This window comes from Salvelinus namaycush, unplaced genomic scaffold (genome assembly GCF_016432855.1).
Source record: "Salvelinus namaycush isolate Seneca unplaced genomic scaffold, SaNama_1.0 Scaffold34, whole genome shotgun sequence".
NCBI classification, from domain to species: Eukaryota; Metazoa; Chordata; class Actinopteri; order Salmoniformes; family Salmonidae; genus Salvelinus; species Salvelinus namaycush.
This window is the reverse complement of record NW_024060341.1, coordinates 200,915-216,673: the sequence shown is the minus strand read 5'-3', so window position 1 is coordinate 216,673 and position 15,759 is coordinate 200,915.

The window sequence follows — 15,759 nt, the reverse complement described above, 5'->3', positions numbered from 1 at the left end:
ATACTGTGTCATATAATGTATACATATTGATGTAAATGCAACATAATGCAGATAGATGTCCCATCTCTCTAAATACATGGCTCTGGGCCTACCTCTCCATAGGACCTTTGACCTACTACAGAATCTGTATTTGTAGGCCTATGTGATCCTGTAACCAGTCACAAATGTGTCATTAGTGTAAATCACTTACCTGTCTTCCTTCATAACATCACCGTCATTGATGGGGTCATCCAGGTCTATGAGGGTGAGGTCATTCCCACTGACCTCTGACTCCTGAAAGACAGGACAAAGTCATGTTTGGATGTCGCCTACTGTGTCGCCTTTAGCCGTGTTGAAAACAACTGGGAACTCTCTGACTTCCGACTTCAGTGCGTTCAAGACAACCGGGGGGAAAAAACTAACTCCGACAGGGAAAAATCGTTTTCAATAGTCATCCAACTTGGATTTCCAAGTCAGAAGCAGCGCGGCTTGGCGTGTCATGTTTCGGAGGACTCCTGACTCGACCTTTACCTCTCCCGAGCCCGTTGGGAAGTTGCAGTGATGAGACTAGATCGTAACTACCAATTGGATATCACAAAAAAATGACAAAAAATTAAATTAAATAAAGTCGGAAACTCTGGCATCTTTTTAGAGCTCCAACTTTCCGACCTAAAGACCATGGAAGTCATGATTTGACCAAGATCACTTGCCTTGAAAGCACCATTAACCCAACACTCATTGTCACATCATAATGCATCATATGCATAGAAATAGAATCACCAGAACATCATGTCAGGTGTACAGTTCAGTTTACCAGTCAAATTGCCATGGTCAGAGGCTCTATCCTTTCTAGTGATTCTATTTCTACGGTCACATCATAATGCATCATATCTATGCTTGTGTCCGAAATAGCACCCTATTTCCAATATAGTGCACTTCTTTTGGCCGGAGCCCTATAGAGTGCCACAGTAATGAGTCAAAATCCCCATAAAACCTAGTAGTCAAACAGGGAAATGGTTCCAATCGTTTTCCCACCATACATTTTTCCCATAGTGGATTTTAGAAACACTTAAAATAAGGGCTGTGTTTCAGGTAGGCTTACCATTTTGATAACTGTGTAAATCTCTCTAGGACAAGGTGACTTTTATCAATATATTCGCCTGTATTTACCCCCCCAAAATGAAATGCTAATTAGCTGCTAATGTGGCTATCGTAAAGAATTTCAAATGCCACGATGATCATGCTGATCGAGGCAAAGGTAAGAATCTCTTGACTAACTATCTAATGTTAGCTAAATGTAGTAATTAATAAATTGGCTACATTTCTTTAAATGGACAATTCTGTGAACTGTTTAGTGCAAGTTTTAAATTGACACAATACCTGTTAGCAAAGGTGTCAGCTAGAAATGACGTTTAGGAGCTTGCAGGGATTTGTAGTTTTGCATGTCTACTTTGATGCTAATTAGACATTTCGAATCTGAGAGTAAATAGAGCCAAATGTATTGCTAAAAGTCACCTTGTCCATGAGAGCTTTACATGGTTATAAAAATGTCACACCACGGTAAACCCACATGAAACACAGCCCTTGTTTTATGTGTTTCTAAAATCGCCTATGGGAAAAATGAATGGTGGAAAAACGATTGGAACCATTTCCCTCCCTGTTTGACCGCTAGGTTTTATGGGTATTATGACACCTCCACTGTGGGGCTATATAGACGGGTTGGTTGTTTAGCAACAACACTGGCAAGTAACTGTGGGTAAAATAGACAGGGTAAATAGACAGGGTTTGCTTAGAATGTTGACAACATGTAAACTATATTTAGGCTCTAAATGTTAATTGCAAACAAATACATTTGCATAATGAGCACTTGCTAGCTGAGGTTTAGAGTCATAACAAGATACACGCATTCCGGCCATTGATGAGCGCGCATGTTTTTCGTGACGTCAGCCAACCAGTGTATGTATCTTGGTCAAAAGTAGTGCACTAGCCTACATAGGGAACAGGGTGCCATTTAGGACGGAAATGTGAAGGTGGTGTCATAATAACCTTTGACCCTAGTCCCCCATTTGACCCACAACAGATTCTACTGTACCTTTAGCCAACTCTCATGACTCCCCGGCCATAGACTTTGTAGTTTGATATTACAGAATGAATAGCACATAATTTTATTTATTTAACAATATTTAATCCACAGTAATTAATATAAATGGGGATTTAAAAATAATTATAAACTGGGTGGATCGAGACCTGAATGCTGATTGGCTGAAAGCCATGGTATATCAGACTGTATACCATGGGTATGACAAAACGTGTATTTTTTACTGCTCTAATTATGTTGGTAACCAGTTATAATAAATAGTAATAAGGCACCTCGGGGATTCGTGATATATGGCCAATATACCACATGGCTACGGGCTGTGTCCTAGCACTTCGGGTTGCGTCGTGCGTAAGAACAGCCCTAGCCGTGGTATATTGACCATGTACCACAACCCCTTGGGCCTTATTGCTTAAATAACATGCCTACCTTGAACTCTTTATTCTCCATGTCCTTGCAAAATCAGTACATTTCCTTGCCAAAATGAACGCTCCTCCAGCACTAGCGAGAATCACTGAACTGCTCCCGCGGTTTCTCATCAGTTTCAACGTTTATCAGTGATGACGTAACAATGCTGTACAGATTTGACGCACTTCCAATCTCGTGCTGATGCAGCGCTCTGTGCGGTTGTAAATTCACGCATGGAAATCCTGCGAGTTGTAAACAAATGTAGGCTACTATTGCCTTTAAAAATGTAATGTTGTGGACGCAATGCAAAATAGAATACATAACCCACACCGATAACCCAGAGTTCATCATTAAATAACATTGATTACTCATAAAATATACAGCAAACTTCAGATACTGAAAGAATTCATGGGAGTTTCGAATTCAGTCACTATTTCATATGTACGTGCTAGTTTCATCCGTTTAAAAGAATGATAATGACACGAAAAAACCTGTGAACCTCTTGTTGCTGATTTGGTGAACATAGCAAATGTATTGCACATATTTCCAGTTAAAATGATTTTCAAAAAGAGACAAAAACTGGGATTTGAACATGCAATCACATACAAGGATTGAGTGGTTTCATTTTTTGAAGAAGTTAAAGCAAGCAAAACCTGTTAAAAAACATTGATTATAAGACCAAAGACAAATAATATAGATATTTATTTTCCAACAGAAGAAAATCTAATTGCTGCTGTCCTACCATTGGTTTACAGTGTTTCTCCTCTCCAAGGGAGACATGTTTTCCACCTCACATGCCTCGGGATAGTATCAGTGCTTTTCACAAACGTTGTAGTACTTAGTGTGCATCATTGTTTTCGCTCATACAGGTGCCCCTACTCTCCTGACCACCCCTCAGTAACTAACGAAGGCACAAAATGATGACATAAATATCACAAGAAAGAATACATGAATTAATCATTTACTTTCAAAAATACTTTCTAGAGGCCAAAGGACAGGTAGGTTTAATAACACAAATGTAATATGTCCCATCAAAAAGTCCTGTTGCTCACATACCGGTATGCAAAACCAGCATCCTAAATGGCACCCTATTTCCTTTAGAGTGCACTGCTTTTGACCAGACCACTATGGGCCCTGTTCAACAGTAGTGTACTATTCAGTATAGGGAATAGGGTTCCATTACAATTACTCATGAGAGCAAATACTATGATGTTTTGATTCCCACAGAGCTTAAGACATGAATGATTTTATTAAAATGTTTGTTCATAAAAAATGTATGATTTCCCCTCCTCCCACATGGATTACAGACAAGAGGCTAGGTGCGTTCTGACTGTCTTAGTGTGCGGATAAACAAGACAATCACTCTCATGAAACTTAAATGAAACATCACTCCTAATGTCTTTTCTCAGCCCAAACACTCAGCCCAATATCTACAGTCAAAACAGGTTTTGAAAATGCTTCTTCCACATCTTTTGATCCCTGTCTGTTTTGCTCTCAGTGAAGTGCTACTATCCCCTTGGACTACAGGTTATTGCCATCATAAGGTGTCTGTCTGTTGGCCGGACACTTTCTACCGTTTAGGACCTTTGTGGGTAAAGGTAAAGATGGGGTATAGAAGCAGCAGTTCCTCTGAAGTGCAGTATCTGCTGGAAGGACACCTGGTGGTACGAGAGGATGAGTGTGGGCCAGCCAGCCTGTTGTTCCTCCCCCTCTCCCTCCCCCCTTTTCTCTCTCTCTCAGTCTGAGGGACTTTTAAGGCTCCTGTGCGGACTGTCTCGGTTCGTGCCCTCCCGAAGCTGGCTGTGGTGATTTAAGACACGCTATATTTATGTGTGTATTTGTTTGTGGCCTCGGGCTCACTTCGCTGTCCCTCTGTCCAGTACGTACCGTTGTAGCAGGCCCAGTGTAGTGGCGTGTAGCCCTGGTTGTCTGTGATGACGGGGAGGGTCCACACTGACTGGGCGGTGTGTAGGAGCCACCCCAGCACCACGATGTGTCCGGACGTCGCCACCAGGTGGACAGGGCTCCGCCCCTTACCTTTCCGAACCAGGAAGCTGGCGCTGTGCTGCACTCCTCGTGACCCGTCACCGCCTAGGAGGAAGGGAGGGGAGACAAGAATGGATTTTAATAATTCATAATCTATTAAATAATAAGGAATCATAATAGGTATATTTGGGCATAATTTATATTCCATGCTAGATCCCACACCAAAGCCATCCCTAGTAGTTCAATGGCCCCATCCCTAGATCAGAACAAGCCTCCCCCTCTCTTTCTGTGTGTGAGCGCGTACAGCCAGCTCTCCTCACTACCCTTCTGTGTAGAGCTGTTCTGTGCCATTTGTCTCTGGCTCCCTTGTTGAGCAATGAGTACACACAGTCTGTGTGTCCGCTCAGCACCGACAGCATCAGAGGGGTTCTGATACACAAGTCAACAGGTCATATTACAAACTGGTAATAACCAGGCTGAGTCCCAAATGGCAACCTATTCCCTATATCGTACACTACTGTTGACCTGAGCCCATAGGGCTTTGGTTTAAAGTAGTGCATCAAGTAGGGTATAGGTTGCCATTTGGGATGAAGCCCTAGTGTCAAAATCTCTTTATTTCAGGAATTGTATCCGAAACCCAAATGAGTTACTGTCTATTCCCGTCTTGAACATCCACTGCACTCTGGAGGTCAGCATTTCCAATCAGCAAACGCAAACACTCCGAATAACCGTTGTTAGCTAGAGGAAGATAAACAGAGAGGATATAAGAATGTCAGATGATTGACCGTTGGTAGCTGGAGGAGGATAAACAGAGGATATAAGAATGTCCGATGATTGACCGTTGGTAGCTAGAGGAGGATAAACAGAGAGGATATAAGAATGTCAGATGATTGACCGTTGGTAGCTAGAGGAGGATAAACAGAGAGGATATAAGAATGTCAGATGATTGACCGTTGGTAGCTAGAGGAAGATAAACAGAGAGGATATAAGAATGTCAGATGATTGACCGTTGGTAACTAGAGGAGGATAAACAGAGAGGATATAAGAATGTCAGATGATTGACCTTCAGTAGCTAGAGGTGGAAAAACGGAGAAGATATAAGAATGTGAGATGATTGACCATTGGTAGCTGGAGGAGGATAAACAGAGAGGATATAAGAATGTCAGATGATTGGCCGTTGGTAGCTAGAGGAAGATAAATAGAGAGGATATAAGAATGTGAGATGATTGACCTTCAGTAGCTAGAGGTGGAAAAATGGAGAAGATATAAGAATGTGAGATGATTGACCATTGGTAGCTGGAGGAGGATAAACAGAGAGGATATAAGAATGTCAGATGATTGGCCGTTGGTAGCTAGAGGAGGATAAACAGAGAGGATATAAGAATGTCAGATGATTGACCGTTGGTAGCTGGAGGAGGATAAACAGAGAGGATATAAGAATGTCAGATGATTGACCGTTGGTAGCTAGAGGAGGATAAACAGAGAGGACATAAGAATGTCAGATGATTGACCATTGGTAGCTAAAGGAGCATAAACAGAGAGGATATAAGAATGTGAGATGATTGACCGTTGGTAGCTGGAGGAGGATAAACAGAGAGGATATGAGCAGATTGCTGGATGACTATAACCTTCACATGAACAGACAGATGTGTAGAACAATGGTGTTGGTAGATGACATCCTCAAGATGTTAACACAGCAGATAATAAAGAATTTTGGGGCTGAGGCCATCGAAGCCTATCACCTGCTAGCTGTGTACCTGGCTCTGGATAGAAGTCTTCCCTGTGCATTGATGTAGGATCAGCTTACCCTCCCTAGATCCTCAATCATTAGTGGAAAACATGACAAAAAATGACCTTAGATCAGTGTCTAGTGGGCATGTTCACACTATACCATGTAACATCCCTAGAGTGGACATTGTCGTCCTAGCAACATTACAAAACAAATGGCCATCTTGGTCAGGAAAACTTTTTAATTACAGAAGCTCTGTGTGATATCCTATGTGTACCTGCAGCGTGGATGGGGGTCCTCTTTAGGGTGAAGTATTTAACCAGGATGGAGGCTCCCTGGTTGATGAGGACGTCAACACACTCCACATGGCATTTTAAGGCAGACAGGTCCAGAGGGTGCGCCCCTGGCTGTCCCTCACGTCTAGATCCAGCAGAGACTGAACCAGGACCTCCATAGCATGGTGGTGGCCGTGGTACGCCTGAATAGAAACACAAACACAGTCTCAAGCAAAGTCCAGTGGTACGCCTGAATAGATATACACTCTTAATATAATCAATGTCCTATAGTAGACCAGTGGTACGCCCGAACAGAAATACAGTGCTAGACCTCTAAAGTAGACCAGAGTCTTTCAATCGGGAGCCCATTTTTGCTCCCGCCCAGCATCAACATCTGAGGTCCCTGCCAAGCGTGGGATTGAGAAACAAACACTCTACTTCTCCTCTGAGGTTGATTAACTCAAATGGCAAAATAAGGAAGTCATCCTCATCATCACTGTGTAGAATATGCATGTATTTCACACTAATCAGGAATAGATAGGAATTTGGTGTGTGAGTCTGTCTGGACAGTCAACTTCCTGTGGAAAATCAACACCATGCCTGCATCCCAGATAGCACCCTATTCCCTATGTAGTTAAAACCTACTGTTGGGTTCTGAGAATATGAAATATACTAATTCATGTCACTGAGGGAGAGAGCTTAATGTATAACGTTTACATTATGTCAGGATATGTTATTGTTAGCCATCTGGGATCCTCTGGGATTTTTTGTTTATTTCACCTTTATTTAACCAGGTAAGCTAGTTGAGAACAAGTTCTCATTTACAACTGCGACCTGGCCAAGAGAAAGCAAAGCAGTGCGACACAAACAACAACACAGAGTTACACATGGAATAAACAAGCGTACAGTCAATAACACAATAGAAAAAAAGAAAGTCTATACAGGTGTGCAAATGGCGTAAGGAGGTAAGGCAATAAATAGGCCATAGTTTCAAAGTAATAAACATTTTGCAGACTAACACTGGAGTGAAAGATGAGCAGATGATGATGTGCAAATAGTGATGCTGGTGTGCAAAAGAGCAGAAAAGTAAATAAAAACAATATGGGGATGAGGTGGGTAGATTGGGGTGGGCTATTTACACATGAACTATGTATAGCTGCAGTGATCGGTTAGCTGCTCAGATAGCTGATATTTAAAGTTAGTGAGTGAAATGTAAGTCTCCAGCTTCAGCGATTTTTGCAATTCGTTCCAGTCACTGGCAGCAGAGAACTGGAAGGAAAGGCGGCCAAAAGAGGTGTTGGCTTTGGGGATAACCAGTGAGATATACCTGCTGGAGCGCGTGCTACGGGTGGGTGTTGTTATCGTGACCAGTGAGCTGAGATAAGGCGGAGCTTTACCTAGCATAGACTTATAGATGACCTGGAGCCAGTGGGTCTGGCGACAAATATGTAGCGAGGGCCAGCCGACAAGAGCATACAGGTCGTAGTGGTGGGTGGTATAAGGGGCTTTGGTAACAACACGGATGGCACTGTGATAGACTGCATCCAGTTTGCTGAGTAGAGTATTGGAAGCTATTTTGTAGATGACATCGCCAAAGTCGAGGATTGGTAGGATAGTCAGTTTTACTAGGGTAAGTTAGGCGGCGTGAGTGAAGGAGGCTTTGAAGCTCGTTTGGAGGTTAGTTAACACAGTGTCCAAAGAAGGGCCAGATGTATACAGAATGCTGTCGTCTGCGTAGAGGTGGATCAGGGAATCACACGCAGCAAGAGTGACATCGTTGATATATACAGAGAAAAGAGTCGGCCCGAGAATTGAACCCTGTGGTACCCCCATAGAGACTGCCAGAGGTCCGGACAACAGGCCTTCCAATTTGACACACTGAACTCTGTCTGCGAAGTAGTTGGTGAACCAGGCGAGACAGTCATTTGAGAAACCAAGGCTGTTGAGTCTGCCGATAAGAATACGATGATTGACAGAGTCGAAAGCCTTGGCCAGGTCGATGAAGACGGCTGCACAGTACTGTCTTTTATCGATGGCGGTTATGATATCGTTTAGTACCTTGAGCGTGGCTGAGGTGCACCCATGACCAGCTCGGAAACTGGATTGCACAGCGGAGAAGGTACGGTGGGATTCGAAATGGTCAGTGATCTGTTTATTAACTTGGCTTTCAAAGACTTTAGAAAGGCAGGGCACGATGGATATAGGTCTATAACAGTTTGGGTCTAGAGTGTCACCCCCTTTGAAGAGCTTTCCAATCTTTAGGGATCTCGGACGATGCGAAAGAGAGGTTGAACAGACTGGTAATAGGGGTTGCAACAATGGCGGCGGATAATTTTAGAAAGAGAGGGTCCAGATTGTCTAGCCCAGCTGATTTGTACGGGTCCAGTTTTTGCAGCTCTTTCAGAACATCTGCTACCTGGATTTGGGTGAAGGAGAAGCTGGGGAGGCTCGGGCAAGTAGCTGCGGGGGGTGCGGAGCTGTTGGCCGGAGTTGGGGTAGCCAGGAAGAAAACATGGCCAGCCGTAGAGAATCGCTTATTGAAATTTTCGATTATCATGGATTTATCGGTGGTGACCGTGTTACCTAGCCTCAATGCAGTGGGCAGCTGGGAGGAGGTGCTCTTGTTCTCCATGGACTTTACAGTGTCCCAAAACTTTTTGGAGTTAGAGCTACACTATGCAAATTTCTGGTTGAAAAATCTACCAGACACAGTCTGGTACCAATCACCATGACAGCCTTGAGTTGGGGAGGAGTGAGCACTTTGGGGTAGCGGTCAGGTCAGATGAAGTGAGGAAGAACAGATATCACAAAGGTTCTGTCGAGCAACAGAGATGCATTGGCTGTTCAGAGGTGTAGGAGTAGACTCAGCATAGGAGAAAGGATTAAATATCAGTGCTTGTGTGAATATGTTTTTTGTCTAATGCAGCTGTCTTGACCCTCTGGGAAGAATAAACTTGGTTTAAGCTTTCATAGTGTCCATCGAGTTTTTACTCTGAGAATTAGAACCTAACAGTTGGCACTGCGAGCAGGGTTCACCACGATTTGCAGTCGAACTAGAGATTCTGAATCAGTGAAACAGAAACAAGGTAGGCACAGTTCCTACACCTGTTATCACTAATTCTGACATCTTGGGGAGATGAGAGTCGTAGGCTGAACCAATTATAGGGTACGGACCTAGAAAGCCTGAGCTTATTCAGTAATCCAATTGTATTACGACCGGTCGTAGCTTTGTGGTATATGGTAAGTCCTGGAAGGTAAACCCGAACAGGTTGATACCTGTAGAGGGTAACTCCTAGGGTGGGGTTGGTTACCTGCTATACCTGCAACGAGAGGGTGAAAGTCTCAGCCGCAGTGGCCATGCGGCAGTAGAGTGGGTGTGGATGGATAAAGTGACATGCTTGTGTACTAGGATAAAAAGTTGCCATTCAGGGTTAGAAGAAAAGCAATAAGATACTCGAATGCTGTTGGATTTGGCAGTAGCAATAAAGAGAGGTTGGTTTTATGCCCTGTTGGGGTGGGGAACCATGACAGATTATGTGGAAATAGGAAGACAAGTGTGAATAATTTTAGTAATGTGTGTTATCAACAACAGTAATATTTGAACAGATTGGAGATGACTATCCATAAAAATAAAATCCTTCATACAGTGAGGTTAGGGTAGGTTACCATGCATGTCCTGAACCACAGCTGTAGACACAGCCTCCTCCAGGTCCTCAGACACTAGCTTGGAGATCCGTTACAGGATGTCTGTCACCCCACTGAGCCCCTATTGCAGGTTAGGGGTCACATCCACTTGAATGTCCTTCATATGACGAACCTCCTACAGAGCAAATGAGGAATATATGATATTTATGATTCATGTTAGTAACAATACAATATGGGAATTTTATCCCAAAGCTACCTACAGCTAACATATATATTTATGTATGTGATCTATGTAAATAAAGGAATATAACACAGCTGTAAAACTGTGAGGACTATATGGTGGAGGCCTACCCATTTCCCAGGAGCATTGTAAAAAGTGGATTTGGGTACAGTGTTTATTTCCCCCTAATATCTTTGAATATTACACCTAAAACAATATGGCCTACTTCTTTCTACTGCTGATCTGAGACCATTAGGGTTAAACATTACAGATATAAATGCAATATATGGAGTAGAAAAGACTGCCTGCCCACCAGAATCAACATATGTTCTACATGGTCTATTTCTATCTGAATGTAACACCTCAATCAAGCATGTTAATTGATCGTTAAGTCATGTTTGTCAGGTAAACTGTCATTAGTGGCCTATATAAGCCTCATACAGGCCATGTGAAGATATTACCTGTTGATAACACAGACTATTTTCATGATCATGGGAGGTGTGAGAGAATTGCTGCTCTTTGTGTTGACTGTGGGGGTTGTGAAAGGTTGGTTCACTAATGTTTTATTTGGATTGAAGGCATTTGTTTGGGAAATATGCTCAACTTTATCAGTTGGAGATTAAAATTGTTCCGCATTGGTCATCTGCTATTATTAATATATGTAGCTATTTTGTGTCAACTCAACTTCTGTCAACACTTTCTCCTCAGTTTCTTGTTACCTTGTTGGAAAGTCCCAGAAGCAAGAGCAAGTCTCTCTGCAGAGGAGACTTGGAGGTAAGTGTTTCTTTCCACAACCCTTCTAGCTTTGTACTGTGTCTATGGTGCTGCTGTGCTTGACACTCATTCAACACCATAGAGTAACTCGGTTGTCTAAATAATGTTGTCAAACCCTTTGATTTGGTCATTTTGCTTGTGTACCTTAACCTACGTTTTTCAGAGCTGTCATCAAATGACGTCTCCATTGTGCATGCCCTGGCCTTGCTCCGATCCATAGGGTCTGACGCTAAACAAGACAGTAGGTACGGCCTGAAACATATACTTTTAAATCTGTGTTGGGTTCATGTTGCTCAACATTCTAATGGCAATTTGGCCTTGACCGTGTAGAACAGCTGTGTTGCTGTAGAATACCCAACTGTTCCTTTATGTTTTCTCTCTAGAGTATTTCGAGACTAATGAAGTAGAATCCCAAGCTTCTCCAAACCATGGTAGCTCTCCGGCAAATGATGCCCTGTCCTCTGACGACGCTACCTCTGAAGCTGCCACTGGCCCGTCTGACGACGCTACCTCTGAAGCTGCCACTGGCCCGTCTGACGACGCTACCTCTGAAGCTGCCACTGGCCCGTCTGACGACGCTACCTCTGAAGCTGCCACTGGCCCGTCTGACGACGCTACCTCTGAAGCTGCCACTGGCCCGTCTGACGACGCTACCTCTGAAGCTGCCACTGGCCCGTCTGACAACGCTACCTCTGAAGCTGCCACTGGCCCGTCTGACAACGCTACCTCTGAAGCTGCCACTGGCCAGTCTGACGACGCTACCTCGTGTTAGGATTTATGTTAATGCACTATAGCCTGTTAGCATATTGTTTGAAGATGAATATTGTTTTGTTACACACACACACACAATACAGAGGGGGGTGTGTGTGTAGGTGTAAGGACTGACCAACATAGGCCATAAAAGCTGTGGACAGTCTGGAGAGGGGAGGGGTGCATCTCTCTAGGCCAACCAGGAGGTTAGAATACTGGACAATACCATATTAGGAACTGTTTCAGTGTAGAATCGACAGACACAAGACGGATCTAATCTACCCAGCAACCAGATGTGGACAAAAGGAACGCGCCAAGGGGCTTGGACAAATCCGAGGGCCAGCAAAGGCGGGGCAAAGTCTAAACAGCGCCCAGCCTCTACTGTGATAGGCCAACAGACGCGTTGGAACTACGTCATCACGGTATAAGAACAGCTGTTTACGTACTTCCTGCCAGTTACCTGTGTACCCTGCGTGGTGATACAGCGAACCCGTATATACGAAAATTGCATTTGCCATTCATTGTTTGCGGTAATTAAAGAAAGTTAGCAGACCTTGCTTTTTATTTATCCTGATACCGGATGTGATACACGCAGCGTTCACACTCGGCAGCTGCGACCGGCCAGTCTGACCATGCCATTGAGGAACTGTTCACTTCTGCATCTGAGCCCCCGTTGACCACAAACATGGATATCTGATGTGGGACATGGTGCTCGGGGTCCATGCAAGAGTTCATGGGTACTCTAGTCCAGGTTATGTGTGTGTAACTGCATTTTCTTGTTTTGGCTCAATTAAACGTTAACTGTAATACGTGTGTCCTCAGTATTGTTTTGACGGTTCCTACTTGGAGTTGAGGTCTATGACCTGACAAGAGTAACTGTGGTGATGGCAACATTTATTTTGCATTATAACCATGCTTTGGCATCAGCAATATGTTTACTTTGACCCCTGTGCTTAAATCACCATTTGCCTTAAGCTACATTTGGTCAAATTATGCTAGTAGCATCACATGATGTGGAATGGGTTCTAGTTCATTTAAACTTGATGGTTGTGGAACTGAGTGTTTGGGGTTGGTACATACAGTGGTGCAAAAAAGTATTTAGTCAGCCACCAATTGTGCAAGTTCTCCCACTTAAAGATAAGGCCTGTAATTTATCATAGGTATACTTCAACTATGACAGACAAAATGAGAAAAAAAAATCCTGAAAATCACATTGTAGGATTTTTAATGAATTTATTTGCAAATTATGGTGGAATATAAGTATTTGGTCAATAACAAAAGTTTATCTCAATACTTTGTCATTGCCAACAAAGGGTATATAACAGAGGTCAAACGTTTTCTGTAAGTCTTCACAAGGTTTTCACACACTGTTGCTGGTATTTTGGCCCATTCCTCCATGCAGATCTCCTCTAGAGCAGTGATGTTTTGGGGCTGTTGCTGGGCAACACGGACTTTCAACTCCCTCCGAAGATTTTCTATGGGGTTGAGATCTGGAGACTGGCTAGGCCACTCCAGGACCTTGAAATGCTTCTTACGAAGCCACTCCTTCGTTGCCCGGGCGGTGTGTTTGGGATCTTTGTCATGCTGAAAGACCCAGCCACGTTTCATCTTCAATGCCCTTGCTGATGGAAGGAGGTTTTCACTCAATCTCACGATACATGGCCCCATTCTTTCCTTTACACGGATCAGTCGTCCTGGTCCCTTTGCAGAAAAACAGCCCCAAAGCATGATGTTTCCACCCCCATGCTTCACAGTAGGTATGGTGTTCTTTGGATGCAACTCAGCATTCTTTGACCTCCAAACACGACGAGTTGAGTTTTTACCAAAAAGTTATATTTAGGTTTCATCTGACCATATGACATTCTCCCAATCTTCTTCTGGATCATCCAAATGCTCTCTAGCAAACTTCAGACGGGCCTGGACATGTACTGGCTTAAGCAGGGGGACACGTCTGGCACTGCAGGATTTGAGTCCCTGGCGGCGTAGTGTGTTACTGATGGTAGGCTTTGTTACTTTGGTCCCAGCTCTCTGCAGGTCATTCACTAGGTCCCCCCGTGTGGTTCTAGGATTTTTGCTCACCGTTCTTGTGATCATTTTGACACCACGGGGTGAGATCTTGCGTGGAGCCCCAGATCGAGGGAGATTATCAGTGGTCTTGTATGTCTTCCATTTCCTAATAATTGCTCCCACAGTTGATTTCTTCAAACCAAGCTGCTTACCTATTGCAGATTCACTCTTCCCAGCCTGGTGCAGGTCTACAATTTTGTTTCTGGTGTCCTTTGACAGCTCTTTGGTCTTGGCCATAGTGGAGTTTGGAGTGTGACTGTTTGAGGTTGTGGACAGGTGTCTTTTATACTGATAACAAGTTCAAACAGGTGCCATTAATACAAGTAACGAGTGGAGGACAGAGGAGCCTCTTAAAGAAGAAGTTACAGGTCTGTGAGGGCCAGAAATCTTGCTGGTTTGTAGGTGACCAAATACTTATTTTCCACCATAATTTGCAAATAAATTCATAAAAAATCCTACAATGTGATTTTCTGGATTTTTTTCCCTCATTTTGTCTGTCATGGTTGAAGTGTACCTATGATGAAAATTACAGGCCTCTCTCATCTTTTTAAGTGGGAGAACTTGCACAATTGGTGGCTGACTAAATACTTTTTTGCCCCACTGTATGAGGCTGCTAGAATCGGGGTTAATGGTGTCAGTGTTAACTAATATCACGGTTGTCAACTTGCATTTAAATGACTCTGCTGGGTGTCTTCTCTCATAACTGACTTGGTTTCCTATTAGTGAATGCTTACATGTAAAACCAGCTCTCGTATCATTAGCCCATCGTTTTGGCGGTTGGTCTTCATATCCCAGTGCCAATCCAAACTTTCAGGTTTAAATAAGTCAATGCTAACCTGTCTTAGCTGGCAGGCTGCTATCAGGTCCAGGCTCTCCCAGAGTTGCTTTTAGCGCTGCTAACCTAGGGTTTGAGGGCAGGAACAGTTTGACCAGGATTTTCCACCCACTCCGATTTACATGGGATAAACCATTGGAAGAAACCGGTACATTTCTATGAGAAGCGTGAGGAAGTCTGTTCATACAGGCCTTCTCTAGCCGCATGATGAACGCTCAGGGTGTGCGTCGTAGCAAACCGCACTTAGTCGCCATGAATTCAAAAAGCACGTACACGCAACCTTTAAATGCAGTTAATACAGCAACAAAATTGGCTCCAACTTTTGAGCTACCGGTAGGTATCTGCTGTAATTCAAACATTTCTGTGGCACCGCTTTACTCATTTATGCCAACCAAATCCAGATAGCAAATGTTCTGAAAGAGCTGCAAAACCTGGACCCATACAAATCAGCTGGGCTTGACAATCTAGACCAGGGGTGGGCAAACTTTTTGACTCGCGGGCCACAATGGGTTCTAAAATTTGACAGAGGGGCCGGGCCAGGAGCATTTGGAGGGAGTGTTTGGGCCGGATATACTAAAGCATTAAATGTAGTGTGTGCAAACCTCATAGCACAGTAAGAACACTACAACCCAATTTATTAACTGTCTTTCAAATGTGAAAAATAGCCCTTATCAGTTAATAAATTTGTCTCAAGGAATATGCAAGATATGGCATTTACATACTATTTCGCAGATACCGGGATGAGGAAATGTAAATAGATTAAAATAACATACGCACTGTGATTTATCAAGATTGCGTCTGTTTTTAATAAGTTTCAATCGAAGGTGCAAAGTTAAAGAAATCAACATTTATTGAAAAATGGAATCACTTTCAACATTCAAAACATATTATTACACAACGAAATACTCAAGCTCAATAATATCTACTTGTGTTAAACTCCGCAAAATCATGGATGGATTGTCCTGACCGCGCGCTCTACAAACTCGCCACGGACGC